Source organism: Armigeres subalbatus, chromosome 2 (genome assembly GCF_024139115.2).
Source record: "Armigeres subalbatus isolate Guangzhou_Male chromosome 2, GZ_Asu_2, whole genome shotgun sequence".
Classification (NCBI taxonomy): Eukaryota; Metazoa; Arthropoda; class Insecta; order Diptera; family Culicidae; genus Armigeres; species Armigeres subalbatus.
Genome location: NC_085140.1, coordinates 414,194,380 through 414,222,337, shown reverse-complemented (window position 1 = coordinate 414,222,337; position 27,958 = coordinate 414,194,380). Strand labels below are relative to the sequence as shown.

Genomic DNA, 27,958 nt, shown 5'->3' with positions numbered 1-27,958 from the left:
GTATGTACTGAAAAAGCATCAACACTCTGTAAGGAATCAATATTACTGTTTCTATTTTTTTATGAAAATGTATGTTGTTCGTTTCCATGAATTTTTTTGTTTTTTGGTCTGTCCGTCATTACTATCCAAAGCCTTATTCAAATATTACTTGCAATTTGGAAGTGGTTTCGTGGGGTTCATTGAGTATAATAATATATTGGTAATAAAAAGTGTTAATATTTTTAAGGCAGATATGATAATGTGTATATGTTTCGTGACCATAAGGCCTTCGTTATTCCATTTAAGCTGAGAAATAATATAATCTGAAGTGCAAAATGCGTGACTAACAGAGAATTTTTCCATGTGCACTATTTAGATCGAATCTCCTTGAAGCGTCCTCTATCACATTTCCATTGAAACTGGAAGCTTTTATCTGAGCTTTTCCAATTTTCCATTTTCGACCCATCAGGCCCAGCACCCCATTACTCTCTCGTACGTACTCTCCTGTTTGCTTCATCTCAGCTCTCGGCAACTCGGCAGCATCCTGCTGCCCCAGCTGATACCACAACCAGGCTCAGGACATTCAGCTGCTCAGACAACGAACGGCGTGCTGTCAGATCCTGTCACCGACCGTTTCGCAATAATGTTTCATCTCGCGGCAGCATCCGACCAAGCAGGACCTACTAGCCTTCACTGCAGTGCACTTGAAATCAGTCTTGCAGGTCGTCACGCGTCGAGCACACTGCCCCAGTTTTCGTGCGTTCTAGCCGTCGCCGCCGTTTCGTGGTTTGGCAGTGAGGGGTGTGAAAGTGGGGTGTGCTGATAGGGAGCCAACAATTGCCAGAAGATAACTGTTAAGTTGGGCAAAAGCGGTTGCCATCGCTTTTTTGTAACGGTTTTGAATTACGGGTTCAAGACGGCTCCGGATGGCTAATTATAATTAGTATAGCGATTTAGTTGCTGCCGTAGAGTTGGAAGATGCCCGTGGCAACGTGCGCTTTTCGGCAGGATGGCAGAGCGTGGTAGAGCTTCCAGTTGAAGAGCCATAATTAGTTCTTCATCGCTTTCAAGTTTTCCCTACCACCCAAGGATTTCCTGAGGATCCAGAGTGCTGCTTCGTGCGGGAAATGAACAACTCGGCTGCTGCTTAAACTTTGCTGCTCTTGAGGCGTGTTCAACTAGAAAGAGTTCAAGTTACATCGTCGATTCTGCTGTGGGGTGAATTCAATTAAGGTGGCTCAAGTTGCGCTTAATTTTCGGTGGTTTCGCTACGTGTGGGTCATACGGATCAAGTGGCTCTAATGCGTGTAATTTATCGAGTAAATTGAAATACTGCTCCGCAGTGTGGGGGTTGCGTTTGTGGCAAAAGTTAAATGGTTGATGTGGTCGTCGTCGTTGTACCATCTGCAAAGCTCAACCCAGTGAAAACGTGTGCGCTACATGCCATATCACCATGTTGCATAATTCAATTAAAGGAGAAAGTTAAATATTGGCGCTTGTAAGAGTACGTGGATACATATTGATTCATTAATTAGAGTGTGCAGTACATGTGGCTATCTACATCCTAACTGTGTATAAAGTGTGTGAATAAGGTACATATAGGTGTTCAGGATTCATTAGTTTCGTAAGAAAATTACCAATTCTTGCAGTCAATGAACAACGATAATATTTGGATTACGCGTTCCGGATCAGTGCGCTGCAGAAATAGTGAGCTACTTCATGGAATTGGTATCAGGTAATTAGCGCTCACGATGATGTTGAGGTGTGAAATAGAAATGGATATATGCTTTTGATGTTATTAAAACTAGACACAGGGGGGTGGCTGGGTGGGTTTAATAAAAGGTTTTAGCAGAGTGCTCAGAAAATTGATGTGCGGTTGTATTTCATTTACATTAACTTCCATTAGAACATTCAAACTTCAGTTGAACAAAGCCAATTTTAATCATTTCAGTATTTTCCTTTTTGTATTTATTGCAATTGAACTCAATTTTGCAAATAAATTCAATCTATTATTCGACTTTCCGATTATCTCGCAACAAGTTTCATTCGACAGGGGACAAAGCCTTGATTACGTTTAAAAGTTAGAAAGAAAGAAAAATGGTACATCGGACCATATAAACCCCATATAAGGTTGGTGTCTTAACTAAATGCGAGAAAGGCACCACCAACGCTAGGTGGATAAATCTGGGTTTTTAATGGAGTAAATACATTTTGTATGAACTGTAAAAATAAAGAGAACAGCGTAAGAAATGCAGAGCTTCATGTCTATTAACCGCTCTTCTAAAAATATGTCCTGGATGGACAGATTTTTGTTCAAGAACTAGGTATTGAGAGTATTTTCTATTTACTAAGAATTTTCCTTTTACTACTCCTGTAGTTTCCATTTTTTTGGAATGTCCTCTATATTATCCTTAGTGTCAGATAAGGAACGATTAGTTGAAAAAGGAGTCAATATCAGGGACCCTAAATTTGTTGAAGACAAAACCGAAGAAAGTAAAATACACTTCCCAGGTAACCAATAAGCATTAAAGTAAGCATTATATCAGAATTATAGAATATTGCATATGCTCCATGCTGTACATTTCGAAAACCTGGCTGCTCTAAATAAGCATTCTCAAAGCAATCATGAGAGGCATTGTCTTATAATAGCATTATGAATGCACAATGCGTAGTGCGTTTCATCGCAGCTACATTAGTGCCACTTTAAAGCCTGTAATGTTCATCCGTCGAAGGTTTTCCAATATGGAACCATATACGTGCAACTTTCCAATATGGAACCATATAGCGGGGACTATTTGTCCAATGAACTTACAGTTGAGCATATAAGTCGGTATATGCACAATATTTTTTTCCATTCCGACCACTGACAGGAGTACTTGTCGTTAACCTTACCCCATCACTAATTACATAGTTTAGCTACCCTCTTAGCCGTGCGGTAAGATGCGCGGCTACAAAGCAAGACCATGCTGAGGGTGCACAGTGTTCGATTTCGTCGATTTCACGATCAAAATTGAATAACTTTTAAACCATTGGATTTAGATGTTTGGTGTCTTCTAGAAAGTTTTTGGGCGTGAAAAGACACATCTTTTGATGTAATGAGTTTGATGGTCAATCCTCCTAGAAGTGAGATGAAAATTTTCTTATCGTCAGAAAAATAAATAGAGAATTGGTTTCTTCAGCAAAGTTGTAGAGTTAGGCATTACGAGAAACTTTGTAGAACATTCCGAAGCTCTATCTATTAAAGGTAATGAAATATGAGCGTTATCTGAGGATGACCCCCTCAAAAACAGTTTTTTCGATATAACTTTTTAACGCGATTTTTTACATTTTCATGATTTTCTACAAAGTTATTCGGGCCAACAAAATACGCATTTTGATTACGATAGAAAGTTTCTATCTCTTAAGATAACAAAGTTATTCACGATTTTCCATTTTTTCTTGGTGAACTTTCACCTTAAGTAACTTTCTCCGGCGCAAAATGGCGCAGTCAGTTCAGGTGGTATCCGAAAGTCCTAGCTTTCTGCTACAACTGACATGTGAAACTCCTTGTAGGCAAGAGTAGGCAAGGTATGTTACATTCAGAGGAAGTGTCCAATATAAAACCAACAAAAAGGCAAGTAACGCAGCTCGCAACCTACATTTGATGCTTTAAATGCATTTTCATTCCATAAAATTATAAGGAGAACTACTGTAAGCCCATAGAGAAGCACTGGTTTTTTTTTTGGTTCATTAAACACAATAAAATATTATCAGTATTGCTTTTAGAGTAACAATTGACTGAAACGCAAATAAACATAGATTCTGAAAATTCAATCAAAGTTCATTGCCTGCTTTTCCGGATATTGGCCACCCAGAGTGGAAATTGATTATTATGTTTTTAAACCCAATTTGTGCATATGCACAACATGTGAACGATTTAGTTGAAAAATGTATTTGAGGTAACCACTTCCTTCGGTGCGGTATCAACCCACGACTCCAGTATGCCAGTATGCTATACAGATGCTTTCCCTACTAAGCCATGAAGGACCTCCGTCATCTTTTGCAGCTTCGCGGGTACTGATAAGCCCGAATTCCCAACACTATGGCTATGGCACATGGCCGAACTCTCGCAATTCAACCAATCAACGAAAAGATCATAAAAAAACTAAAAAACGCTGTCTGGTAGTACATAGTTTCAATTGAAATAGATATACAAATACGAAGCTCTTCACATGAACTGATGGAAGATAATTTATGAGGAAACGGAAAGGGACGAACCAGTGAAAGTGAAAAAACGAGGCATGAGTTTTTCCAAGCCGAAAATGTCTATAGGATCTGTCAAAGTTCGTCATGGGTTCAACCACCACCAAAGGAAGTGGCTACCTCCAATTCATTTTTCAAACTAATTCTTTCACATGTTGTGCATATGCACAAATTGAGTTTTAAAGTATGATAATTAATTTCCACTCCGGGTGGCCAATATCCGGAAAGCAGACAATGAACTTTGATTGAATTTTCAGAATCTTTGTTTATTTGCGTTTCAGTCAATTCAATTCAATATAAAAGCAATACTGATAATATTTAATTGTGTTTGATGAACCAAATAAAACCAGTGCTTCTCTTTGGGCTTACAGTAGTTCTCCTTATAATTTTATGGAATAAAAATGCATTTAAAGCATTAACAGTAGGTTGCGAGCTGCGTTATTTGCCTTTTTGTTGGTGTTATATTGGACACTCTTTCTGAATGTAACATACCTTGCCTACTCTTGCCTACAAGGAGTTTCACATGTCAGTTGTAGCAGAAGGCTAGGACTTTCGGATACCACCTGAACTGACTGCGCCATTTTGCGCCGGAGAAAGTTACTTAAGGTGAAAGTTCACCAACAAAAAATGGAAAATCGTGAATAACTTTGTTATCTTAAGGAATAGAAACTTTCTATCGTAATCAAAATGCGTATTTTGCTGGCCCGAATAACTTTGTAGAAGATCGTGAAAATGTGAAAAATCACGTTAAAAAGTTATATTTAAAAAACTGTTTTTGAGGGGGTCATCCTCAGATAACGCTCATATTTCATTACCTTTAATAGATAGAGCTTCGGAATGTTCTACAAAGTTTCTCGTAATGCCTAACTCTACAACTTTGCTGAAGAAACCAATTCTCTATTTATTTTTCTGACGAAAAGTAAATTTTATCTCACTTCTAGGAGGATTGATCATCAAACTCATTACATCAAAAGATGTGTCTTTTCACGCCCAAAAACTTTCTAGAAGACACCAAACATCTAAATCCAACGGTTTAAAAGTTATTCAATTTTGATCGTGAAATCGACGAAATCGAACACTGTGGGGTGGCTGGGTTCGATTTCCGGTGCCGGTCTAGACAATTTTCGGATTGGAAATTGTCTCGACTTCCCTGGGCATAAAAGTATCATCGTGTTAGCCTCATGATATACGAATGCAGAAATGGTATCCTGGCTTAGAAACCTCGCAGTTAATAACTGTGGAAGTTTAAGGTTAAAAGACTATTATTCTTCCATTTACTTCCACTATTAACTTTTTATGTATCAACAAGCAGATACGTATTTCGTTTCCTACTTGGAAACTTCTTCAGTGTTTGTTATCGACTGAAGAAAAACATTGCTCATTAACTTTAAATATGGTGTGTAGGTAGAACTGTAGGTAAAAACTCAAAGGTGCAGCCCAATCGGGTTGTACGCAAAGGTGACGTAGGACTACGTAGCTATTCGAAATTGATGGTATTTGCCATGATAATTTGTGTCGTTTTATTAACATTGAGCAAACTGCTCGGAGTCCAACTGAATCAAGAAGTCGAATGGTTGTTCCCAGTTGGATGGACTTTAATTCTCTAACCGTGGAATTAACATGACTCATCGGCCGCTGAAGCCACTCGACTGGCTTTCAGTCGGGGACATCTTAATCCTTACTTTGCCACGTACGCTTACATCTCGGGCGAAAACCAAACGTTGCAAAAAAATATTTGCGTTTAGTTTCACGCCACTTCTGGTTTTGCTTATTTCTTCTTTATTTCGGCCATTTTTGTATTTATACAAAAGAAGGTTGATCCGACAATCCGATATGAACTTTCTTCAAAGTGCAAAACTCAATCGTAACTAGCAAATTTGATAGCGCGGCGGAGGGAGATGATGTAATTAATTTGAACGGATGGAATCATTAACAGCAACCAAGCTACCACGCTAAACCCGATGCCACCGAAACAATCCATTTTCGAAATTAACTCTTTCTTTCCATAAAATGCTGGTCCTGAGAAGAACCAATTTTCTTTTCCCAATGCGTCTTTCCAATAACTAACTGCATCCAAACGCTTGTCAGCATCTTGCGATGAAATTGTCCGACCGCCACTTGATGATTTTTCGCTAAACCTCCACCATTTTGAAAAAAAAATTAAGCATTGCCAATGCTACCCACGCCTTCGTGCTGCTGTGTCCGCTCCGCTGCATCAAATTTTGTCGAACCGCTCATTCCGCTCTTTCCGCGGAATCCCGATCTAAATGGCTCGGGCGCGCCGGACAGCAGCTTTCTTGTATTCAATAAATTAAGCCCGTTAGCCCCGCCCCTTTGTGATTTGTGTGGGTGTTAATATAATGTGCACTCATAACGATTAATGAAAGGGCGGGGCTTATGGAATTTCTTCATTAGATATAAGAAAGCTGCTTACCGACGCGCGCGAGCCATTTTGATCGGGAGCAGACAACGGAGAATGACAAATTCTAAGAATCCTATGAAATTTTTTCGCAAGATTCTGAATTTGGTTATGAGTTGTTGTTTATCTAAGATGCGTATTGTTGCGAGGAATGACAACAGAAATTTGACTCAAGACGAAGTTTCTTCATATTACAAAACATTATCTTTCGGCATCTGTCTGTCCGAGCGACGTTCACCGATGGGTGGTTGCTGTAGATAGTTTTCACTGAGGTGGCCTCTTCATTGATTTTATACAAAACCCGACTAGGAAGGCAAAACAAGATTATAACATAATTGTAACAACAGTTATTTATAACAACCGTTGATATAATCGAGTTATGATAAATTATTATCACATTTTTTCTTAGCAAAATTATAACAGAATAAGTTATGTTTCATTTTTTTGTTAGAAAATTTAGTTATTTCAACAACATCCTGAGCCAAGTTTATTACAGCCTATGTTAGAAAAACAGTTGAAATCAGTAATACAATATGATATAAATTTGTTATTCTCTCCTGATTGGGAAGCCACCATTTTATACAAAAGAAGGTTGATCCGACTATTCGAAAAAAACTTTCTTCAAAGTGGAAAACTCAATCTTAAATAGCGAATTTGATAGCGCGTCGGAGGGAGATGATGCAGTAAATTTTAATGGATGGAATCACTAACAGCAACCAAGCTACCACGCCAAACCCGATGCCCGAAACAGTCCATTTTCGCAATCAACTCTTTCTTTTTATAAAATGTTGGTCCTGAGAAGAACCAATTTTTCTTCTCCCAATTTTCCAACTAACTGACACCACAATTTGTAATAAATTTTCAGCATCGGCACTGGCGGTGCGGGAATGCCACAGTGCTATTTTTATGGTCAACCCTTTCTTCGTATGAAATGCTGGTTCGTTGAGGTTGAATGCAGCAACACATCGAGCACACCACCAATGCGATGGATTTCCTTTGAAAATGTTACAAGCGCCTCCGTGATGTTGTGTCCGCTCCGCTGCAATCGCTTTGATGCGTCTGCTCTGCGTGAAACCTTGTTCTAACTGAGGATTAGATCCAAACCCGCAAGTGATTGATTTTTGATGTCTGTGCTAGTGATGCATGTACGTGATTGGTTGGTTGACCTATTTCTAAACTGTTTATCAATTATCAATAATAAATAGTTGAAAACCAGTATTTTCAAATAAATACAAAGAAGCGTTGACTCATCCTTGATCGAATGGTCCAAAAAAATTGAAAATCCATCGAGAAACGGCTTAGATATTAAAGTTTAAAGTCTATCATATTTTCGTGACGGCCCCGATTTTTGCAATCGTAAAGTGTACCCCAATATAGAAAACACAGACGTAGTCCTACGTCAAAATTAGGGACATGTCGCTTGTACCGATTCGTCGTCGTCCCGTGGGTAGTAATCTAAACAGCCAGGTATATCCGTTTCCTTGATCTTTGTTAAGTAAGTTTATTTGTTTTGTTTTGTAAATTTCTAAGCTTTCCGCTACGTCAAGTTTCCAAGGATTTTGTATTTGTCTGAGAAGTGATATATTGTCTTTGGTTAATTGATGATCTTCGTTTAATATATGTTCACTTTAGATTTGAAATGATAATGTATACCTTTTTCAGTGTCTTTGTTTGCTTTAGTTACTTCTGACCAAATGTTCTTTAAACCTCGTGTCTAGTGTTCATTTAGAAAAATTGGTATCGAATTAGTTTGTCACACTGTAGCAGGATATTTTATAAACTCCAGATTTTCACTACTTGAAGCACAAAGTCTTTTGACGCTTCAAGTAGTGTCTTCAGTTGGTTGTTCCTGCCCTACTGACAAAACTAATTCGATACAATTTTCTAACATTTAGACACGAGGTTCAAAGAACATTTGGTCAGAAGTAACTAAAGCAAACAAAGGCACTGAAAAAGGTATACATTATCATTTCAAATCTAAAGTAGCTGAACATATATTTAACGAAGATCATCAATTAACCAAAGACAACATATCACTTCTCAGACAAATACAAAACTTGGAAACTTGACGTAGCGGAAAGCTTAGAAATTTACAAACAAAAACAAATAAACTTACTTAACAAAGATCAAGGAAACGGATATACCTGGCTGTTTAGATTACTACCCACGGACGACGACGAATCGGTACAAGCGACATGCCCTAATTTTACCTACAGTTCTACCTACACACCATATTTAAAGTTAATGAGCAATGTTTTTCTTCAGTCGATAACAAACACTGAAGAAGTTTCCAAGTAGGAAACGAAATACGTATCTGCTTGTTGATACATAAAAAAGTTAATAGTGGAAGAATAATAGTCTTTTAACCTGGTAGCATTTCCCCTAAGACGCTCTAAAATAATTAATCACTGTGGAAGTGCTTAATGAACACTAAGCTGCGAGGCGGCAATGTCCCAGTGTGGGGATGTAATGCCAATGAAGAAGAAGAAGAAGCTACATTTTATTATTCCATTGTACTATGTTCGATGGATGCTTTAAAATGGCACTACTGTGGCTGTTTCTTTGCATCTGGGTATGACGTTTGTGATGATTGGATTCTGAGATGAGTTCAATTAAGTTTCAATGTTACTGAAGGGGCGTAATGTTTATGTTGGGCAAAATTATTCCCATTACCATCTCTCTCTTATGGGCCAGCTGTAAAGGGCGATGACAACTACAGCGTCGGGTGGCAAGAGCGCGAGTTCGAATCCAGCTCGAGGAGAGTAAAAAATTGTGTTCCATTTGAATTTGAATAATGAAATACAATAATAATATAGGGGAAAAGACGGCTTTGACAGGTTTTGTTCTATTATTGTCAGGCGGGTTTTTGTAGACCAAATTTTATGAAATTTGGTCACAATATTCTTTGATATGCAAAGAATGCTAGGTCAAATTTGAGCATAATCAGTCATAAAAAAAACCCTGACAATAATAGAACAAAACCTGCCAAAGCCGTCATTCCCCCTAATATGAAAAAAGTACAAATAGAATTTAAAAAAAATGCCATTGAGAAAAAACTAAGCATTTATTCAGCATCGCGAATGCTGAATAAACGCCACTCAACCAAAGTTCTACTTTATCAATAAAGTAGGATAAAGCATTTTATTGGGCCAAAACCTGCAATAAAATAGCATTAAAGGCGATTGAGCTTATAGGCAGTTAATGTTTTGCCGTAAAGGCGCATATAATGTCACTTAAATGCTTTATTTAACCAGTAAGCAGGTTACCTGGGTACTCAATGAGACACAGTCAGCAGACTGCAGTGGAACCCGCTTTCTAGTTGATTTAATTTATTTACATGATGCTTTCGAAAAGCTGAGATCAAATACGAAACCTTCAAGGTATGGCCAAAACACAGGTGGGAGAAGAAAGGGCAATATGCCCTAGCTAAGCATAGACTGCTTTTATGCCTTAGCTAGAACGATTTTCATGGGAGTGCAACAGTTAAACAATATAGAAAATTAGGAAAAATCTCAATCATATTGATAATATTCACATTTCAAAAAGTAATGATATTTCGTTGCCGGAAAATTCATGAGGCCAAATGCCTTTTAGCCGGCAGCTTTCAGGAAACAACGCACCACGCGTCGACGAATCAGCATTTTGGTATGGACAGTGCGTGGAGACGCGTAGTACATTATAGGTTAGTTCCACTAGGACTGTTAGATGTTTCGTTCCTTTCTATTATTTTGACACTTTCTTTGCATAACCTACATAGTTTTAGGTCTAGTTTTGTTAATGCTATCTCAAACATGGTAAATATAAGTGAATTCCCAAAAATCGTTTTTGCCTCGGGGGACGAGGCCTCTTCCCCTACCACATTACCAGTTTTTCGAAAATAATTCTCCAAAATCTAACCGGCCGGAACTAGTAATCATACTTTTGTAGAGCTTGTTTAGGATTGGAACCGAGCAGTACATCCTGTCATGAATTCTGATAGCATTGAGGATATAGATTTCAAAAGCAACATAAATACCATTAATGTCCATTCCACGAAGCACACCGCAACAATGCTATTGATGATACTCGTCCTTTGAATATGTATACAGATGAAGCATTTCATAAATAGGATTCAAAACGCAACGCTGACATACTTTTTTGTGGAATTGAGGGGATATGTTTCATTTTTCTATTTATCCAAAGCTCGGCAAAATCTGCACAGCAGTCGTGTGCTAAGCAAAATTATATGCGGAAAGAAAGGGAAGAGCATTCCGAACGACATATTAATTATGACAACGCGCAATAACCCAAAAAATCAAATTATAATAGAAGATAATATTCAGTCACTTTTTTTTAGTTTTCCTACCATTTGTCATATTTTAAGAAAAAAATATTTCATCAGGAGGGGGTTGGTGTTCATTAAGCGCTTCCTCAGTTGTTAACTGCTAGGTTTCTAAGCCGAGTTACCATTTTTGCATTCGTATATCAGGCGGCTTATTCAAGTTCTGTATTTCTTACGTTGTTCAATTTATTTTTATAACCGTTTAATCTTCTATATAATAAAAATGAAATGGTCTGTGTTTGTATCCGCATAACTTGAAAACGGCTGGATGGATTTTCATGATTCCTTCAGCAGATATGTCCGTTATCGTTCCCGACAGGTTTATATGATATTTCTTTAGTCTAAAAATAATTAGAGAGTGAATCGTGAAAACTAAAATTTAGATTTATATGGAAATTTCGCATGAGCAGTTCACAACACGGTTTTTTCGCCTGCTATGCAGGACAACGTGTGCCAGGTCGACTAGTATTATATCTTATCTTATATCTCATATAAATAAAAATGAAATGGTCTGTGTTTGTAACATGACTAGAAAACGGCTGGATGGATTTTCTTCATTCCTTCACAGATATGTTTGTTAACCTTTCCGACGGGTTCATATGATATTTGTTCATGCAAAAATCACGAGTAAGGTTGAGTAAATCGTGAAAAAAATTAAGATTCGTATGGGCATTTTGCATGGGTAATTCAGAACGCGCATTTTCGCCTACCGTTTCGACTCGAAGTCCGGACACCTAAGCACTGCTAAATTTTCAGTTCAATATTACAAACGGAATTAAGTACTTGACACTGAGTGATAACACACACTCTCAAGATTAACTTATCAAATTTGCTGTAGTGTACTGAAAATGACATTTTGTATGCACGAAATAGCTAATATAATCGAAAACATTGAACATCGCTTGCTTCGAAATCCGGACACAGTATAAGGGATGCTTCAAATTCCGGACACTTTTGCTTCGAATTTCCGGACACTTCGAGTTTTGCTATATTGATCTTTAAATAGCCAATTAAATCCGTTCAAAGACAACTATGATACAGCATTCATATTTCTCGATTAATATAAATCTGTAAGTTAAGGTTTCTATACAAATTTATGGAAATCTGGCATCCCCCGGTTGTGTGTACCATCCGAAGTTTCTGCTCCGAGATTGACCAGGGTTACCAAAATTAGTATTTGAAACCAAGCGGTAGCATTTAACTGCAATATACAACATTAGGAATCTAATAATTTCATACAATTTCCTTCCTCTTCTCTTTCAAGGTAGAACGCTTTTTTGACATTTGACGTGTCTGTGAGTAATGAAATATTTTCTTCAATACTACCTCTCAAATTCAACGTGGGTAAGCTGCAATTAGTGGTATTTATGTGTCTTTTGAAATCCGTTTCAGTTTGCTTTTAGAAATCAAGGATTGAAAGGTCAGACCGCATCGTGCTTTCGTGCTGTGCGGTTCTTTCTCTCTTTGCGGAAGGAAGTTTTTAATACTACCCGAAGCTATTTTAATTTCAACGGTGCTTCTTAGCGCTATTTGTACCCACTGATCCCGTTACGATCTTTGCAAGGACCCGTGCCTTCGTTTTACGTTGGACCCGTTTGCGGAAGTAAAATTCCGACAAGCGGTGGTAATCCTGCAGGGACACCGTTCTGGGAAAAACCTCTTAGAAGGTCACGTCTCCACGCTCAGCAATGAGTATTAACAAAAACAAGAGGAAGGGAGAGTCTCTGAATTCTCCACTTCCTTCAAAGAAACAAGGTTTCAAGACCGTCCTGCCCAAGCGCGGAAAAAATAGAAGGAAGCTGGAGAATTCAGATATTCCTTCTAACTCTAATATCGGAAATAATTCTTCTCCAATCGAACTGAGCAATCAGTTCGATTTGATTAATGATGAAACTGAGCAAATCGAATCTACCTCTAGCCCAGGTGATTCGATTCATGCGAAAAAGCAAAGGATTCCATCAATTGTGGTATCTGTTGCCGAGTTTTCTGGCTTCCGGAATGAGATTTTGAGTAACCTTCAGGGGATCAAGGTTTCATTTCAGATTGCTAGGAAGGGTGACTGCCGCGTTTTGCCGGGATCCTTTGACGATCGCAAACGTCTACTTCACTATTTAACTGAGAAGCGCCATAAATTCTTCACATACGACGACAAAACTGAGCGATTGTTCAAAGTCGTCTTGAAAGGTCTCCCCAGTGATGATAAATCACTGGATGAGATTAAATTGAAATTTCTCAATTACTTGGATTTTCACCAGCCCAAGTAATTAAGATGAAAAAGAAATCCCATTCTGGTACTTCCCAGAGGGCATTTCTCAAGAATTTTATTTAGTTCATTTTAACAAAAGTGAACTAAATAATATAAAAGTTTGGAGAAGGCCTGTATTATGTCTCATGTCCGTGTTACATGGGAACATTTCCGCAGGCCTGGGGGAAATTTCAAAACCCTACCCAGTGCCGTAAGTGCCAAAAGTGGGGTCATGGAACCAAACATTGTCACATGGATGCTAAATGCATGATTTGTGGTGGACCCTCTCACGCCAAGGACGCATGTCCTGTGAGAGAAGATTCCAATCAATTTAAGTGCGCAAACTGTGGGGGCCATCATAAATCCAATTTCTGGGAATGCCCTTCACGCAAAAGTTTTGAATTCCCGTGCAAAATTGATGACGGAAATTCCAATCGGATCCCAGATTCGACGGGTAGAAATTTTTCAAACGCTCAAATTTCGAAACCGATTACCGGTCGAGCAATTCATACCCACCACAATTCACAAACAAATTTTGCCGCTCGTCAACGGGTAGCAAGCACTTCAGTAAATTCCAATTTTTCAATGTACCTACGTATGCAAACATCGCTGCTGGTAGACAAAATTTCTCTTCTCAAAATGAGGTTTATACCCATGTCCCAACGGAAAATAACGGTCATGTTGCCGATTCAGGTAGTATGACTGCTTCCGATTTTGATTTTTAACTGAACAATTGCATCACATGATTGATGCAATGTTCAAAGCAAATACAATTCCTGAAGCTGTTCAGGTTGGTATAAAGTACACACAAAAATTGTTATCGGACTCCGTTTCAATGGATCCAAATAATTGTGTGAAAGTTCTAAATTGGAATGCCCGCTCTCTAAAGGGTAAGGAAGATGAATTATTCAACTTCCTTTCAGTTCATAATGTGCATATTGCCATTATAACTGAAACGTATTTAAAACCAGGACTCTCCATTAAAAGAGATCCAAACTATTTTATCTACAGAAATGATCGTCTTGACAGCGCCTGTGGTGGGGTCGCCATTGTCATTAATAGACGTATCAAACATAAATTATTTTCTTCGTTTGAAACCAAAGTTTTTGAAACCTTGGGAGTTTCTGTTGAAACAAATTTTGGACAATTTTCCTTCATTGCAGCCTACTTGCCTTTTCAATGCAATGGGCAGCAAAAGAATTTGTTGAAAGCTGATCTTCAAATTCTGACTCGCAACAAATCAAAATTCTTCGTAATTGGTGACTTCAATGCCAAACACCGTTCATGGAATAATGCTCAAAGCAATTCCAATGGTAAAATTTTATTTGAAGATTGTTCTGCGGGATATTATACTATTCAATATCCCAATGGACCAACTTGTTTTTCTTCCAGTCGAAATCCTTCTACAATTGATTTAGTTTTAACGGATTCAAGTCAGCTGTGTGGCCAATTGGTAACTCATGCTGACTTTGACTCTGATCATCTTCCTGTGACATTTGAAATCTCACAGGAAGCCATTTATAATCCAAACAGCTCTACTTTTAATTATCATAGAGCTGATTGGGATTTATATAAAACCTATATCGATAGGAATTTTGATGTTGATATTCCTCTCGATACCAAAAGTGATATTGATAATGCTCTCGTATCTTTGACAAATTTAATTGTCGAAGCCAGAGGCATTGCAATTCCGAAATGTGAGGTTAAATTCAACTCCATTATTATTGACGACGATCTTCAGCTACTGATCCGTCTTAAAAATGTGAGAAGAAGGCAATACCAAAGAACTCGCGATCCCGCGTTGAAAGTTATTTGGCGAGATTTGCAAAATGAAATTAAAAAACGTTTCGCTATTCTGAGAAATACCAACTTTGAGAATAATGTCTCGAAGTTGGATCCCAGTTCGAAACCCTTTTTGAAATTAACAAAAATTCTTAAAAAACCTCAAAAGCCAATTCCAGCGCTTAAAGAGGGAAATAAAATTTTATTAACAAATGGCGAAAAGGCTCAAAAACTTGCTCAGCAGTTCGAGAGTGCCCATAATTTTAGTCTAGGTCTCACTAGTCCAATTGAGGATCAGGTTACACGAAGCTTCGAAGACATTCTCAACCAAGATAATGTTTTTGACCCTTCGTTGGGAACTAATTTGGATGAAGTGAGATCTATTACTAGAAAATTTAAAAATATGAAAGCCCCGGGTGATGATGGTATTTTCTACATACTTATCAAAAAACTTCCTGAGAGCTCTTTATCCTTTTGGTTAATTTATTTAACAAATGTTTTCAATTGGCATACTTTCCAGATAAATGGAAAAACGCCAAAGTTGTTCCAATTTTGAAGCCGGACAAAAATCCAGCTGAGGCTTCTAGTTATCGCCCAATCAGTTTGCTTTCTTCAATAAGCAAACTGCTTGAAAAGATTATTTTAAATAGAATGATGGTTCATATTAATGACAATTCTATTTTTGCTGATGAGCAATTTGGTTTTCGCCATGGGCATTCAACCACTCATCAGTTATTAAGAGTTACGAACTTAATTCGGCTCAACAAATCTGAAGGATATTCGACTGGAGTTGCTCTTCTTGATATAGAGAAAGCATTTGACAGTGTTTGGCATGAAGGTTTGATTGTAAAATTGATGAATTTTAATTTTCCTCTGTACATCATTAAACTGATCCAAAATTATTTATCAGATCGCTCGCTGCAGGTAAATTATCAGAATACTAAATCTGATAGATTACCTGTAAGGGCTGGTGTCCCCCAAGGCAGCATACTGGGGCCCATATTGTATAACATTTTTACTTCTGACTTACCTGATTTACCACCAGGGTGTCAAAAATCTTTGTTTGCAGATGACACGGGCCTTTCAGCCAAAGGGCGTAGCCTTCGTGTCATTTGTAGTAGGTTGCAAAAGTTTGGATATTTTCTCCACTTACTTGCAAAAATGGAAAATTTCCCAAACTGCTTCCAAAACTCAGCTTATAATTTTCCCACATAAGCCGAGAGCTTCTTATTTGAAACCTTCTAGCAGACATATTGTCACTATGAATGGGGTTCCAATTAATTGGTCTAGCGAAGCTAAATATTTAGGACTTCTGCTAGATCAAAAATTAACTTTTAAAAATCACATTGGAGGCCTTCAAGCCAAATGTAACAAATATATTAAGTGTCTATATCCACTTATAAACAGAAAATCAAAACTTTGTCTTAAGAACAAACTTTTGATTTACAAACAAATTTTTAGACCTGCCATGTTGTATGCTGTGCCAATATGGGCTAGTTGCTGCAATACCAGAAAGAAGGCACTCCAGAGGATTCAAAATAAAATTTTGAAAATGATTCTGAAGTTGCCTCCGTGGTATAGTACCAATGAACTTCATAGAATTTCTAATATTGAGACATTGCAACAAATGTCCAACAAAATAATTTCAATTTTAGACAAAAATCGTTGCAATCTTCTATTGCAACGATTAACTCCTTGTACCCTTAGTATAAAATAGGTTAAGTTTAGTTTAAGTTGAAAACATTGTAATTCCTACATGGTTCAATTCAACCAGAGGAAAAATTCTAACTGCCAGAGGCAATTGAAATGTATTAATAATAACTAAAAGCGTAACATAGCAAATAAGGATGATAGTGTTAAGAAAACACGGAACACCTAGTCTAAGAGATGAATGCATGTATTAGATAATTAGCAAATAAAATTAGTTAAAAAAAAAAAAAAAGGATTGAAAGGAGCGATTGGAATAATGAGTTCATGCGGATTGATATATCCGGGCGTGTCCGAGAAATGTTGAGTTTTTTTTTTATTTGACGGGAGTCGTTCACAACGTGTCTTTTTATACAATTCTGATAAGAAAGCTAGTTTTACGAACTTATTTTTTTTCTACAAAAATGTGAATGGTTAAAAAAAATACATTTGAAGACAACCTTTACTAGAAACTGTAGGCAAGTTTTGCTACTTGTGTACAATTAATAAAGTGATACCATTTACAATATATGTATAAGTATATATCGATAAGCTGAGAGCAAGCAATGTTCCTTTTGGGGTGTAGCAACTCAAATCTAATGAAATTGTAACTATGATTGCTCATTACGAATCATGTGATTTTAATTAACTTAACTGATGAACAGTTATTTAACATCATCTCAGCATGTCCGGAAATCGAAGCAATTGTAAAAACTTGCCTCGAAGTCCGGACACAAAAAAATGTAATAAAATTAAAAAGCTATGATATCCCAAGCAATGTCTCTAATTCATGACAAAGAGTGCTATCATACTATGTTAATAAATTACTAATACCCTTTGCAAATGATAGAATATAGAAAATATGAGCTTAGTTTTTCTAATGTTGACTCTTAAACTGCATTCTAAGAAAAAGAAATTCATCGTTGATTATGACATGCCTTCAATTTTTACCTCTTATTTTCAAGTTTTTACCACAAATCACGGATTACTTACATTTGTTAAAATGGTTTCAAGTCCAAGAATCGTTCCCTGCATTGATAACCCAAGAAATACTTGTTGAGATGGTAAATAAAGTCAAATAACAATTAAGTGTCCGGCTTTCGAAGCGTCCGGCAATTCGAAGCAAAACGGTACTATGCAGGACAACGTCTGCCGGGACGACTTGTTTTTTTTATAATATCAAAAATCTAAAGTAGCCCCCGGAGTCAAAAGAAGCCCCGTACGACGGAATTCATATAATGTAGGGAGCTTCTCCATACATCACCGAAGTTTGGTGTACCAAAAGAGCCCACCAAAGAAGGTAATATAATAAAAAATAATTTAAAGTAGAACTAATCAAGCTTTAGTTAACCTTTATATAACATTAGTTCCCGTTTTTAATACCGTTGGCCGCATGACGGAGCGGCCGATTGGTCAGAGATCGGTGAAAAAACTTGCTAAAACGGAAGATACGAAGATAAGACGTCTAGAAGCGCTAGAAAAGGTGGCTGCAGTCGTGAGTGACAGAATGCCATGTAGCTCCACTTGAGGAGGCAAAACTGATCACAACAAACGATGAAGGATTGGATCCTGTCTCAGCAAAAACTCTGATGGTCCTGAAAGGAGGCTTTTGAGCAAGCTCTACCAAAACGAGAACAAGGCGTTTGTAGAAGCGGAGTGTTCTTATGCGAGCAGCCAGCAGAGAGACGAAGCAGGTGTTCACTGACCGAAGCAATCTTTTCGAAAAAACAAAAAAATAGGCTCATACCTATAATAATAAGGTACCAGTCAAAACGATTAATGCAAGAGATGGCGTTTTTTCAATGGTAGTAAAATCGAAATTTCATCACTATGAGACTACTAATCAGTGCAAACTAAGGGCAGGAGATAATGTTTTCACCTCATACTTCATTCCTTTTCACTACTTTCTTCTAAAACACCACCATTTTCCATAAATTTGCAAAATACTTGATTTTTCCATACATTTTATCGATTTCCAACTACCATTCTTCCATGAGCTCATGGTGAAAATTGTGAAAATCTCAGAACATAGAGTAGCAGGCTTAACAACACAGATAGAAACGCCGGTATCGCCACTCAGTGACGAGTACCGTAAACATGGTGCACGGAAGGTTGTTGTCTACACTTTTAACGGCTGCTGCACCCTGGAAGTAAATGTCATCAGAGTAAACAGTCGGTCCCTTATTGTGTGATGAGTAATCTTATTCTCTTGGATGATCCATATGTTTTGTTTCAAAATTTTGATTTTTATTGTTGAAAATCCAAGTGATTCCACTAGCTCTGATGATGCCTTTCTCGAAACAATCGATGCACATCGCCTCAGCGCAAGGAAATCCAACTATAATTGTCTACTTTAAGGCGTTTACAGACGCTTACTTAGATAAATGATTGAAACGTTTGATGATCACAGTTACTCCAAATTGAAAAATCAAGAACCTCGACAAAAAAATGTTTAAAACAAGTTTAAAATGATCAAATGATTGAGAACAACAGCCTTATACGGCTACATACGGCTACTACGTTTTAAAAACATGAAAAATAGTAGTTTGTGCAACTAGTTGCAAAAAGATGATTTTTTCAGCACGAGTTGTACGTTTATCAAACGAGGCTTGCCGAGTTGGATAAATACTACGAGTGCTGAAAAAATCGAGTTTTGCAACGAGTTGCACACGCTATTTTTTGCAATGACGAAAAATGGACTTTAATGTGATAAATCTGTACCAAAATGGTACAATTGTATTTACTTCACATGATCAATCTTGCCAAAATGTCATGCTGCTGCAGAAAACAAACATATTCCATGTTATCGTGCCACATTGTATGCTCGACAGACCATAAAGCAATAGATATACCTGCTTTTAGAGAATTTGATGTCATGTCCATTAAATTATTCCATTATTTACGTGACACAGATAATACACTGTTTGAACACTCAACCAAGTTAATTGAGCTACATCTGGTCATATAACTATTGTTCTTATGCTGGTTTTTCATTATAGCACCCAAATGAGTGCTTTAATGGATATTATGCAACCCATTTGAGTTGCATAATGTTCATTAAAGCATCCATTTCATTGGTATGGAAAAGTAGGCCGTTTTATCACTCATACGTCAACTGTAAACCAGGTATTATGATCAGGAATTGCAAAAACATGATTTCGCTTATGGAGGAAATATGTATTTACAAAACAATTTAAAAAATTATCAATGTTTCCCCGGATTACGGTAATCATCTCATCACGAAAGAACAAAACAAACTCCTTTTCGTTGCTTTTTGATGCGAATAATATAGGAGCTATGAGATGAAGTTCAAAACCACGTATTTACCTTTTTTATCTATGAAGAAAAAATGGTTCGATTTGTTTGGCGCGTGAAGGATTTCCAACTTTGCTTTATTTGAAAAAAAAATAAGATTTCGCTCCTTCCACAAAGACGTGGACGATTTTAAACTCATTTTCGTATAAGGTACACTGGGGAAGTGGAAAAAGGGGTAAGTGTAAAAATCGATTCGAAAAATTGGAATTGAACATATTTTACAGTTTTTACCACATCATAACATTATGCAAGATTATACTTTGATGCTCACACTAATACTATGTTGAAATTTGTATAATACATACACTAACACAGTTAACGCTTGAACTGTAATTTTAGGTTTCGCGAAAAGTGGTTATTTGCAATCATTAAATCAATTCTTATTTGCACCAATTGTTCTTTTTTCAAGTAAATTAGTATCACAGGTGTCCATTATAATACAATTAAACTAATCCCTTTCAATTGGTAGTGGTTTGTACCAAGAAAGCAAATAATTCAAAGATTTTACCCTTACCCCAGGTATCAAACACTGCGGGGGAAGTGGATAATGTTCTAATTACGCATTATTTTTCTTCCCTCAAGGATTTATTTTGATAGCTGTGAATCTTAATATGTTCCTTCTTTGTTATCATTGTGATTTCAGTGGTGATTGGACTAATATAATTGAGAAAATGCCTGATTAATCCACCTATCGGTATTGATGCTTTTCACATGTTTTACATATGGAAAAAAAATGTATAAGAAAGTTAAAAATAGCACTGATAGGTAAATATATTGTATAATTCACATTAATTTTTATTCATAGCAAGTTTCGCCGTTGAATGCAATTTTATTTGAACAAATTGTTTAAGGACAAATGCTTAAGAATAGCTGATAATTTTGTACGTGCTTTGCGCACACACATACATACAAATACGCACATACAGACATCATCTCAATTCGTTAAACTTAGTTGTTTAGTTTATAACCCTGTAAGTCCCATTTTTCCTTTAAAAAGTTCATCTTTGGGGCGAACATATAGATTTTACGTACACTTAGTGTTCGAGAAGGCAAAACCAGCCCTCACCTAGCTATTACGAGAATTCCTTGAGGATCTATTCCGTTAAGGTAATGAAATTATTCCACAAAAGATACTCAGAGCAATTATCGTATTGATTTTAGTTATATGTAACTACTCATCACTATTGAAGGTCAAGGTAACATGGGTTTTCCACTTACCCCATCCCACTAGGGTAAGTGGAAAAACAACTCCTAATTTTAAAATCTATTTCCATAAATTTCAAGCGACCAAAATGGTATGAATTACCACACAGTTGGTGCAAAATTGACTGTTTTTGATAGCCCATTTTGATTGAACGCATTTAGATCATTTAAACTGGTTTTACACTAATTCAAACATGCACTATCGATTTTTCCTTTTCCACTTCCCCCAGTGTACCTTACAAAGTATACGTAAAGGCTATATGTTCGCTCCAAAAACGAACTTTTTATAGGAGGCCCGGAGACCCATAGTGTTATATACCGATCGACTCAGCTCGACGAATTGGAGTGATGTCTGTGTGTGTGTATGTGTGTGTGTATGTGTGTGTGTATGTGTGTGTGTATGTGTGTGTGTATGTGTGTGTGTATGTGTGTGTGTGCGCAAAAAGTCTAGCTCACTTTTTGGGCACTTATCCTCAACCGATTTGCTCGCAACAAGTTGCATTCGACGCAGAATCCTGTCCCATTATTTCCTATTGAAAACTGACCCGACTATGGGCTTAGAAGTTATGGCCAAAATACTTTTTTTCATAAAAAGCACAATAAAAGTCTAGCTCACTTTTTGGGCACTTATTCTCAACCAATTTGCTCGCAACAAGTTGCATTCGACGCAGAATCCTGTCCCATTGTTTCCTATTGAAAACTGATTCGATCGGACTATGGGCTTAGAAGTTATGGCCAAAATTTTTTTTTTCATAAAAAAGCACATTAAAAAGTCTAGCTCACTTTTTGGGCACTTATTCTCAACCGATTTGCATTCAACGCAGAATACTGTCCCAATTGTTTCCTATTGAAAATTGACTCGATCGGACTATGGGCTTAGAAGTTACGGTCAAATTTTTTTTTTTTTCGTATAAAAGCACATTAAAAAGTCTAGTTCACTTTTTGGGCACTTATCCTCAACCGATTTGTTCGCAGTTGCATTCGACGCAGAATCCTTTCCCATTGTTTCTTACTGAAAATTGACCCGATCGGACTATGGGCTTAGAAATTATGGCCAAAATACTTTTTTTAATAAAAAGCACATTAAAAAGTCTAGCTCACTTTTTGGGAATTTATTCTCAACAAGTTTATTTATCAACAAGTTGCATTCGACGCAGAATCCTGTCCCATTGTTTCCTATTGAAAATTGACCCGATCGTACTATGGGCTTAGAAGTTATGACCAAAAATCTTTTAGCCTTTCTTGTATACAAAGTATAGGGGAGACTGGGTAGACTTGATCCCCTTTTCTGATTTCCGATGTATCACAGCCAAAAATAAATAAACATACGCGATTTCCACACTGACTCTCTAAGAAATATAGTATTTAACCTTACTGATGTACGACAGTCCTTAAAATATTGTTGGTATTGATACATAATCGATTATTTAGAGTGCTGTCAAAAGTCTTCTTTTAAAATATTCGGGGGAAATTGATCCCTTTTCAAGAGCTTGCTCTGTTAAAATTAGAAAGGTGCCCTAAGACTTTTTAAATATTTTTCCTTCAAAACAGGCGCAACTTTCGAATTGCTGTGCGTATACATGAACGATTTTTGTTATTGAATTCGACAGCACAAGTTATTTTTAAATTTGGGGAGACTTGATCCTCTTTCTATGATATCTACCCAATAAATAATGTTTCCTGCCAACCCTTCATCAAATCTGTCAAATCTACAAAAAATCAGAAGCCAGAGAACAGATTTATATTTTTTTGAATTTTTTCGCCAAATTTTTGTATGGGTGACTAATGGGGGATCAAATGTCCCCATATTGAGGCAATAACTTCAAATCCAAATATCCTAAAACTTTGATGGAATGTTGACATTTCCACCAGTACAAATCATTAAGCACATTTATGGCTTTGTGCTGTGAAAAAACGAAAGCATTTGGTCATTGTTATGAAAAGTTATTCAAATTTTGCGTGGCCAATAAAAAAATCTTTAGGAAGGTCAAAACATACAAACCGCCCTGCAGAATAAATAAGGTTGTCAACCCAAAAATAACTCACCACATAAAGGTCATTTGTCTATAGATCATACTAAAAAATACGCTAGAACAAAACTACTTTAGTTCTCGATAAAACAGGGGGTGATCAAGTCTCCCCGGGGATCAAGTCTACCCACCTTCCCCTACTTAAAGGCTATATGTTCGCTCCAAAAACGAACTTTTTATAGGAAGCCCGTAGAGCCTTAGTGTTATATACCGATCGACTCAGCTCGACGAATTAAAGTGATGTCTGTGTGTGTATGTGTGTGCGCAAAATAATCTCACTGATTTTTCAGGCACTTATCCTTAACCATTTCATTTCTTAAGCATTTATCCTCAACCGATTTGCTCGCAACAAGTTGCATTCGACGCGGAATCTTGTCCCATTGTTTCGTATCGAAAACCGGCCCAGTCGGACTATGGGCTTCGGAGTTATGGCCAGTTTTTACAAGAATTTTTTTTTCTCTATTTAGGCACTTACTTACGGCCGATTTACTCGCAACATTCGACGCAGAATCATGTCCCATTGTTTCCTATTAAAAATAGGCCGGATCGGACTATGGGCTCAGAAGTTATGGCCAAAATACTTTTTTTCATACCAAAAGTGCTAAGAAATTACTCACTCACAAGAAACGAGAAAGGCACTATCACCGCTAGGTGGATTAATCTGGGTTTTTCTAGTACTATTCGTGACAAAACGTCTGCATCTTATGTGAAATTCTCAACTTGAGAGCAGTCAATGTTATGATTTGGATGAAATATATCAAATATCGAAGCCAAGAAGTCATCCGAAATCTAACCTGGCAACAGGTTAAATCAGTGATCACCAAAGTGCGGCCCGCGAGGGATTTCAGAGAATACACTACAAGTGGCCCAATGTTAAACAGTTACAAGAAAAGCTTTTCATTGTGCCGTTTTGCTCTTCGAGAATTTTATCAAGTTCACACTATTATGTTGTTGAAGCGCCATATATAAAGCATGAATCCTGTTGTCATCATGCTCAACGAAATTAATCACTTCATAAATATTATGTAGGTTAACAGAAAACATACTTCGATGTTATTGCCCCGGGCTACAAAAATAGTAAATGTGTTTTTTTTCGTAGGTTTAAACGAGCCTAATGTTAAACTTCATGTATACATGTCTTATGAATAATGGAGCCTTACACCGTTCCGTAATAAGGATGCTTTTATTCTTAACCTTTCCGTCCCCAACGTCTGTTTTTAAGGGCTTTCAAAAATCTAAACTGCTGCAAAAATCGCATTTCTTGACCGATTCTTTCGCAACAAGTTGCATTCCATCCGGATGGATCCCAATTTTTGATTTATACTAGTCTCGAGGCTATCCACAGTACGGTTCCAGAATTATTCCAGATTCCGTTGGGGTCAGTTGTCCCCGGAATAAGTGGCCATTTACAATTTTAAGTCAAAACAGGTCGTGCGACACCTCAAACTTCATGATTTCACAAAGCAATGATGCAAATGATATTTTTGGGGTTCCTGGCCCACTCGGACTCAATCTGGCCACATCGGTCACAATCCGGGGACCTACGGAATGGCCATTTTCTAAATTGATTCAAAATAGGTCGTTCGACACCTCAAACTTCATGATTTCACAAAGCAATCATGGGAATGATATTTTTAGGGTTCCTGACCCACTCGGATTCAATCCGGCCACATCGGTCCCAATCCGGGGACCAACGGCATGGCCATTTTCTAAATTGTTTCAAAATAGGTCGTGCGACACCTCAAACTTCATGATTTTTCAAAGCAATGATGCGAATGATATTTTTATGGTTCCTGGCCCACTCGGATCCATTCCGGCCACAATCCGGAGGACCTACGGAATGGCCATTTTCTAAATTGATTCAAAATAGGTCGTGCGACACCTCAAACTTCATGATTTCACAAAGCAATGATGAGAATGATATTTTTAGGGTTCCTGGCCCACTCGAATTCACAATCCGGAGGACCTACGGATTGACCATTTTCTAAATTGATTCAAAATAGGTCGTGCGACACCTCAAACTTCATGATTTCACAAAGCAATGATGCGAATGATATTTTTAGTGCTCCAGGAATTCCACCGAAAATTTATACAGAAATGATACCGTAAATGAAATCAACAATGGAATTTTCGGAGGAATTCCTAGATTAATTCCCAAAGAAATTCTGAAAGAATTCCGGTGGAAACTTCAAGATTTCCACTGGGACATCCTTCAGGAGTTTTTCTGAAAATTCCTCTTGGAGTTCCTCCGGGAATTCCACCGGCAGTTCCTCAAAGAGTTCCTGCAGGATTTTCTCCAAGAATTATTCCGGTAGTTCTATCGGCAGATCCTACGGGGGTTCCTTTCTTTCTGGAATTCATTTAGGCTTCTCCAGGAATTTATATAGAAAATCCTCCAGAAGCTCCACCGAGAATTTCTCTGGGAGCTCCTGAAGGTAATCTCCGGGAGGTCCTCCGATGATGATGATGATCCAGCTCAGCTACATACCCCTAGAAAGGTTTCAGCTAGACGAGATTTGTGTATAAGATGAATTATCCAAGAATTTTTTCGAGCATTCTTCTGGTAGTTTCACTGGCAGTTCCTCCGGGGGTTCATTTGAAAATTCTCCCGGGAGTTTTTTCAGAAATTCCTCCGGAAGTTATTTCAAGAATTCCTCCGGGTGTTCCACCAGTAGCTCTTCCAGGAAATCATGCAGGCTTTTTTCAGGAAATCATTTAGTCCTTCTTCAGAAATTAAGCTGGAAATTCCTCCCAAAGTTCTTCCAATAGTTTCTCTGGGAGTCCCTCTAGGAATTCTGCTAGGAGTTCCTCATGAAATTCCTCCGGGAGCTCTTACGGGAGCTCTTTCGGCAGTTACTACGAGAATTCCTCCGGGAGATCCACCGGCAGTTTCTATGAGCATTCCTCCGGAAGTTTCTACGGCAGTTCCCCCGAGTGTTCCTCTAAGAAGGAACTCCTGGAGTAATTTCCGGAGGAGCTCCTGGAGGAATTTCCGAAGAAATTATCAGAGGATTTTTCGGAGGAACTTCCGGTGGAACTTCTGGAGGAATTTCCTAAAGAACTACAGGAAGAATTTCTAGAGTAACTCTCGTAAAAACTCTTGGATGAACTCCCAAATGAACTTCCGTAAGAATTCCAGGAGGAACTCCTGGAAGAGTTCTCAAAAGATCTCCCAGAGCAACTCCCAGAGAAATTCTTCTGGAGGATTTTGTAGATAAATTCTAAAAAAAAGCCTGAATGAATTCCCGGAGGAGCTACTGCTGGAACTCCCGGGTAAATTTTCAGAGGAACAGTCGTTGGAATACCCGGAGTTGAATTTCCAGAGGAACTTCCGAAATCCCATTTCCCGTGAAATTCCTGCCATATATCCTCCTGGATTTCCCTGTAAAGTTCTTGGAGGGATTCCCGGAGGAACCCTTGGAAAAACTCCTGGAGGAGGTCCCACAAGCACTTCCGGAAGAATTCTCACAAGGAAGTCCTGAACTAATTCTTGGAGAAGTTCATGAAGGAATTTTTGGATGAATATCTGAAGGAATTCCCGGAAAAATACTAGGAGAAATTATTGCAGAAATTCCCAGATGAAATGCTGAAGAAATTACCGGATGAATTCCCGGAGATCGTTCTGAAGAAATTCTTGGAAGAACTCTTGAAAGATATCTTGGAGGAACTCTCAAATTAATATCCAAATGAAATTCTGGAGTGAATTTCTAGTGAAGTCCGGAAAGCATTCCAGGACAATTCCGCGGAAAAATTTCGGGAGAAATTCCTGAAGGAATTCCTGGAGAAGTACCTGAAGCAATTCCCGGGAAAATACCTGGAAGAATTTCCGAGGAAATATATGGACGAATTCCTGGATAAATTTCTAAAGAAATTTTTAGATGAATTCTTGAAGGATATTCTGAAGTAATAGCGGAAAAAAATCCAGAATGAAATCCTAGAGGATTTCACTATTAAATTTATGGAGGTATTCCCGGAAAAACTCCTGAAAGTTATCCTGGAGGAATTAAAGGAAGAGTTCCTGGAGAAGTGGTACAATTTTCAATAAGTCCGTCCAGCTATTTGGCTTCGCCGACGACATAGATATTATGGCACGTAACTTTGAGAAGATGGAGGAAGCCTACATCAGACTGAAAAGCGAAGCCAAACTGATCGGACTAGTCATCAACACGTCGAAGACGAAGTACATGATAGGAAGAGGTTCAAGAGAAGACAATGTGTGCCAGAGATGCATCCTGAACAGAACATGAGCCAAGAGCGCGCCTTGGTGTTCTAAGTTTTGAACTCTGAACACAGTTCAGTGTGCACTGGGTTGGTACGCAAGCAAAACGATCATGGTAACTAAGATTCCTTAGATTTGGAACTATGCAGAAACATACGAGCATGCTTGATTTCTATCCGTTAGACGCCCACGTGTTCCATTACTAGCCGAACAATGAGTAGCATGCCGTCGCTTGAGTTTGTTTTCCTAAGATACAAGTTGCTAAGTTAGGTCAGTGCTCTTGAACAGTGTGCAGTGTTCAGAACTTTTTGAACACGAACACGCGTTCTCGTGTTCAGATGCATCTCTGATGTGAGCCACCCACCGCGAGTTGGCATCCGTGGTGTCGAGGTGGTAGAAGAATTTGTGTACTTGGGCTCACTGGTGACTGCCGAAAATGATACCAGCAGAGAAATTCGGAGACGCATAGTGGCTGGAAATCGTACATGCTTTGGACTCCGCAAGACGCTCCGATCGA

General features: G+C 37.9%; 1 protein-coding gene across 1 annotated transcript in view; it reads left to right on the top strand.

Moving 5' to 3' along the window:
• Positions 1-745: 745 nt before the first annotated feature.
• The window catches only part of LOC134213383 (uncharacterized), a 558,528-nt gene continuing 531,315 nt past the window's right edge, over positions 746-27,958 (top strand). Inside the window, exon 1 of the mRNA XM_062692395.1 lies at positions 746-1,714. The gene's annotated coding sequence lies outside the window, so the exon portion shown is untranslated. The remainder of the gene's footprint in view (positions 1,715-27,958) is intronic.